Consider the following 5,833-nt stretch of genomic DNA (forward strand, 5'->3'; position numbering starts at 1 on the left):
GAATTATTTTTCAGACTTTCTTAGGCAGGAGTGTGTCTGGGGTCATGTAAAAAGTTGACAGGAACAATGGTTTGTATGTCACCATAGCTTTAAAGAATTGTTAGAGTTGAGCACCATTAGAAGGAAGCTGGAAACAATGGAAATTGTTTGAAAATTAGTGAGTAGGAGATTGAGATTACAGAAAGTTTTAAAATGATGGTAATGACAAGGTCTATGGTATGACCACGGGAGTGAACAGCTGAGATGGATTAAAGGACGAGATTCCTAGAAGGAAATTGGCCAATTGGTCAACTTAGGAGCCAGTATATTGGAAGGATCATCTACATGGATATTGAAATCTCCGAGAAGTATGGCAGAACCACTTTGAGTGACACTGAGCCAGGAGCTGGCACCTTTAAGGTACAAGAGGAAGTGATCCTGGAAGCAGTGAATGATTTTTATAAGGAAAAGTGGAGTCTGGCGTAGTCAGATTGAGATTAGAAACTAGGAATAATCACGAACTGAAGCAGGGGTATGAGCTGGAAGTAGCAGTGAGAAGCAACCAGAACGAAGTCTCATCTGTAGGCCTTGAGCATGAGAACTACGGGAGAAGAAACATGCCTCACTTGAGTGGAAACAAAGAGAGGAGAAAAGGAAAACAATAAAAGAAAGGAAATGTTTACATAAGAGATTGGAATGGTAGAGGATTCTGCTTATTACTGACTTGAGATCCAGAGGATCTTATGAAAGGGGATTTGGGGTGTGTGTGGGGGGATGAGATCTATGATGAACACAGGAAAGTTATAGTGCTGCAGGGATTCAAAACATAAGATTCTCTTAAAAAACTGGCAATACCTAGTTGCAGAAAAACTCATGTAATATCTTCAAATTCGGGGATCTCACAAATCTTCTGGACTTGCTATGGAATGTTTTGAAAGAGCATAATCCACTATACTGTTATCTGCGAATATAGAATTTCTTTACTGCTACTTAGAATAGTACTTGGCAATAATAAGCTGTCAATAAATGTCAAATTGAATTTATTTTGAGTGAAAAATATGTCTGGGGATGTTCCCGATGTCAGGTGCCTGTGACAGGGCTGATAATTGTCCACTAAAACCCATTCTCCCCTCCTGTGCAGTAAGAAATGGGTACTTGTCATGACCAGCCAAGTACAGCCTACTTTACTCAGCCCCCTGTGCATCCAGGTGTAGCTCTGCCACTTAATTTTTGTCCACTGAACATAAACAGAAGGGATATGTCTAACATACAGGGGAAAATCTAAAATGTTGCCTTCTGTGTTCCCCAACTTTATTTGCCCTGTAAACTGAAAATAAAATCTTAAGATCATGGAGCCCACTTAACTTATTAGAATGAATTTCATCATGCCTAGGTCAAATCAACAAAGAAAATAAAATGGAATGCTAAAGCAATGACTGTGTTAGGAGAATTTTGAAAAATTCTATTCATGAACCTAGTTAGAATGAAAAAGGCTAGGTCCATGTCTTTCAGTATTTGTATTTTCATATGCTAAATATTATATTTTATTTTTTCCTTGTATATTATTACCAGAGACCACAATGAGAAGTTGGGAGGTCAAATAATTAAAATCTGTTTGAATTTGAGTGTTTCATGGATCAGGAATGAATCTGTGTTGTTCACAATAATCTGGCCAGAATAATGTTTTATTTTGTAGTACATCAAGTCTTCAATTCACAGATTTATAAATTAATTGAGCCAATGATACCAGATCATCAATCTCTAGCTAGTTTTTAGGGATAAAGGAACTACTTAACAATAAGAACCTCTACGTGAAGGGAAAAAGACATTAAGAAGCTGCCCTTCCTACGATGACAGACAAATGATGGACAAGCCTGGGAAGGAAGCAGGAAAAGCTCCCCAGCATGTCCAAGCCCTTGTTGTGCACTTGGTCTGCAGTGCACACATTTATTCAGATAATGTTTTAGATCCTAATCTTAATTCCTCATGGACTTCCCCATGTGAGATCAATGAAATCTTACCTGTACTCTGCCATTTCTATTGTGACAGAGAAAACTAATATCATACATTCGTCTACTTTGGGACTGTCATAGAATATTAAGGGAAAAAGAAAAATATCACTTAGTGCTTTTGTCTATAATACTCAATAGGAATTTTATTATTGTTGATGTGATAGCAGGAATTTAAAAGTTTTACTGCAAATAATTTTATTACAGAAGCCACTTGGAAACCTGAGACTAACAAACCTTAACTACAGGAAGAACTTACAAGATCTGTCTACATTTGAATGATCTCTTTGTTGATAATTATTCAAATAGAATTACTTCCTTTTGGGTGGACAAAGTCAAGAAAATTTCAATCACCAAATAAAATGAAAATTAATTCTCTTTTGAAATCTGCCTTTTGCTCTCTGATGCCTCTGGCTTCTATTCCCCTGTTCCCCTTTAGGGGGGAAGTCAGCTCACTGCATCTATAGCTTTGGAACCGGTTTGCTAGTAAACCTGGTTTCTCAAGTGTTCCCTTAGATTGTATTTGAATAAGAGATAACCACTGCTAACTCCCTTGTGGAATTTGTTCCCTCTTCCTCTCTTGCAGCTGGTTGGTAGAGGGTGGTTACCTGACCCAAGAGGAACTCATCTGTAAGCATGACTGGGCCAATCACGTTTTGTTTCTCAAGAAATTCACTGAGTGACTCAAATTCTGTAGCAGTTGGTGGACCCACATTAAATGACAGAGTCATGTGAAACAGTAACACCTGTAACTGAGGTTCTGTGAATGCTCTGGTCTGTGCTCTGCCTTAGTCGTGGCTGTTTTTTTACTCAGAGACACTAATACCAGTGTCCCAAACATAGCCTTCTTTTCAATTGGCATAGTTTGGGCAAATTTCTGTCCCTAATTTCTGAGATATTGTTGTCTTCCTTCCAAAGAGGTTTTTCAATGCATGAAGTGAATGACAAGCACTTGATGAGGTAATATTTCTTGTCATGCTTTTTTATTATTAGATTCTAAGTAAATATAAAATTCAACACACTTTAATTTACATATGTGATACTGGACTGCCAACTCAGAGTTGATGAGATTCAGAGGGTGAAAATATCATTTTCTGACCACTATTATAACATTATGCTGCCTCTTTCTGTAGAGTTATATCCCTTAAATTTTTTGTCCAAGAATATTTTTTGACTTTTTTACTCTTACCCTTGACTTTATAAAAAAAAGTTTAGTATTTTATTTTCCATCAGAAACCACCAACAATCTGTTCCATACTTTCCTCATGGCATTTTTTACCTCCTTATTCCTGAAAGTATAAATCAGAGGATTGAGCAAGGGAGCTAGGATGGTGTAAATTATTGCCACCATTTTGTCAGAGGAGAAAGTAGATGGAGGTCTTGAGTATACAAACATGCATGGTACAAAGAACAAAACCACAACAGTAATGTGAGATCCACAGGTAGACAGAGCTTTTCTCCGCTCTTGGAAACTATGAGTTCTCAGGGAGAACAAGATGACACCATAGGAGACAAGCAACAAGGAGAAGATTATGATGCAGAAAAACCCACTGTTGGCCACCGTAAAAAAGCCGAAGACGTGAGCGTCGGTGCAGGCAAGCTCCAGTAATGGATGCAAGTCACACAAAAAGTGATCAATGACATTTGGACCACAAAATGGCAATTGGAATATAAAGAGTATTTGTATCGTGGAATGCAAGAAACCCCCTGCCCAGGCTACCCCAATCAGAGTGCCACAGAACCTGCGGTTCATGATGGAAGAGTAATGCAAAGGCTTGCAAATGGCCACATACCGATCATAGGCCATGGCTGTGAGGACAATCATCTCTGCCCCACTAAAGAAATGTTCAGCAAAAAGCTGTATCATGCAGCCTTCAAAGGAGATGGTTTTCCTCTCATAGAGGGAGTCCACGACCATCTTCGGGGTGAAGGCGGAGGAGAAGCACGCATCTAGGAAGGACAGGAAAGTCAAGAAGAAGTACATGGGGGACCGCAGTAGTGCAGGGCTGCTGAGGATGGTTACTACAATTAGTGTGTTGCCCCCAATGGTGGCAATATAGACAAACAAAAATACAACAAATAATGTTTTCTGAACATTTGGATTCTGTGAAATCCCCAGGAAGACGAACTCAGTTACAAAGCTTTGGTTTTGCATGATTTCCAAGGAAAAGGTGACACCTCCAACAGTGATCAGCATGTAGAATCTACAATTATGATAAAGAAAAATTTGCTTCAGTTCAATTTATAGTATTATAGTCATCAATAAGTTGGTGTATCCATACACAATATTATCTTAATGTTTCTATTATCATGGAGAACACAAAAGTAGAAATTGTTGAAGGTAGTAGTGAAAGTTCAGACAGAATTGGGTTGGAGATAAATTATTGAATGCCTTAAAAGAGGCCAAGTTTCAATATGGGGGAAGGAAGGTATCCGCATGTGGTAGAGAAGAGAAATAGTTTTCATCTCAAGTGCCAGCGTTGATCATTTACTAGTGGCTTCCTGGAGTGAATTGTTGAGAAACATTCTGAAGCCAACTCTGAGTTATGAGGAAAGGAGGACTGTAATTTATTAGTGATGCCTGCCATTGGCATGGAATGGGAGCAGGAGTGACCAGCATGGCATCCTAACCTGGAGACTGCCTTGTCTACAAATAGAAGAAGAAATATTATGCAGTTTAAAGGCCACTTGAAAATCATGGCTACTCCTCAAATATGTCTTTCAAAGTCGGAACTGTATTGGGCCTTTAAATGAATTTAGTCATTCTTTATAAAAGAGAATGATCTGTGGAAAATTCTTAGCTGTAAACTTAATACATAAATAGTATGCACTAAGTATTGAGTTTATTTTTAATCTGTCATTTTAAAATGAAAGTTTATAAAAATAATAATGCCAATTCCAGGGTTGCCATGGTGACTAAGTGAAGTAAGGTGGGGCTCAGGGCCCACTGCCTAGAACACAGTCTGTGATAGTTCTATTGTCCTTGTTTGATGGTGGAAAACTCATGCTTAAAGAGTCTAAGTTCAAGCAAACAACAGATGCTTTATCTGGGGTTTGAACTCAGAACCTTTGGCTCCAGTGCCTAACAGGGAAAGGAGAGGATTTTTCTTTTCAGCAAGAACTTCAGAGCAGGGTGACCTTTCTACAAGCATGTACATATACATATACACATAGGCAAGGAAGAGAAACAAGTTGCTTATAAGACAGTCTTGAGGCTTTATTAATTGTATGCCAATTATTTACACAATGTTGTCAGGTCTGATCAGGTATAACTACTAAGTATATACATATTTCAAATTTATTTGATATTATTGTAAAGCAAAAGGTGTGTATATATTAATAGCTTACCTGCTCATCTCCCAGGATTATAATGTGGGTCAAATTTGAAAATGTGAGAATGTTACTTATGATAAAGTGTCCTTACCAGTTGTGGTTACTATTAACTCACTTACAAAGCCATCCCCCTTACCCACAGAAAGCTTCGTAACGAGTCATCCGGACAATTATCCAGCCACTGACTTCACTTTCCACAGGTAGACACAGCTTCACAGGATGATTGTATCCTCGTCTATATGCATTAACTGGAATGCATCAGTCAAATAGCACATGTATATGTCTTCATGTGTTAATATTTGTATATGTATACATATATATGTTTGTTAAAAAATAGGTGAATAAAAGAAAAATGGGATTTATTGTGAGACTTACAAATAAGGTGAATTCTTATGAATGTCACTTAGAGTTAACAGAAAGAATCAAATATTAATAAAACTAACAAATACACAATTGTATATGTTAATATCTGTCCTTTGGCTCACTTTAAGACAACTATTTCCATTAGGTTT

At 37.8% G+C, this 5,833-nt stretch overlaps 1 pseudogene; it reads right to left on the reverse strand.

Annotated features, from left to right (window-relative positions):
* Window positions 1-3,207: 3,207 nt before the first annotated feature.
* On the reverse strand, window positions 3,208-5,483 carry LOC105811040 (annotated as a pseudogene).
* Between the last annotated feature and the right edge of the window lie 350 nt (window positions 5,484-5,833).

Source organism: Propithecus coquereli, unplaced genomic scaffold (genome assembly GCF_000956105.1).
Source record: "Propithecus coquereli isolate 6110/MARCELLA unplaced genomic scaffold, Pcoq_1.0 Scaffold227, whole genome shotgun sequence".
NCBI lineage: Eukaryota > Metazoa > Chordata > Mammalia > Primates > Indriidae > Propithecus > Propithecus coquereli.